Genomic DNA, 360 nt, shown 5'->3' on the forward strand with positions numbered 1-360 from the left:
ACGTGACTTGTCAGCACTGTTCACGTGCTAAAGTTAAGCACGTGGCTAACTGCAAGTTCACTGCATGAACCTGCATTACTGTAGTTAACTGAAGGCTCTCAGACTTACTCTTGGTAAGAATGATGTCATCCCAGTTGTAGTTAGCCCTGACATCAAAAAAAATTGTTAGTGGTTTTAATTTCTTAGGGTGATCAAAATCTCCACTCAGAACTCGACGTGCATGCTGGGCTATTCAAATTTCGAGGGGGGGGGTGTCGAAATTCCCTACTCCCAAACGTTAGAATAAAGTAAATAACCCACATAGAATCATTCTGAAATGCTAGGAGAGATGAAAAACACCAAACTTGCAAAGCTTCTTAG

This window comes from Malaclemys terrapin, chromosome 18 (genome assembly GCF_027887155.1).
Source record: "Malaclemys terrapin pileata isolate rMalTer1 chromosome 18, rMalTer1.hap1, whole genome shotgun sequence".
Classification (NCBI taxonomy): Eukaryota; Metazoa; Chordata; order Testudines; family Emydidae; genus Malaclemys; species Malaclemys terrapin.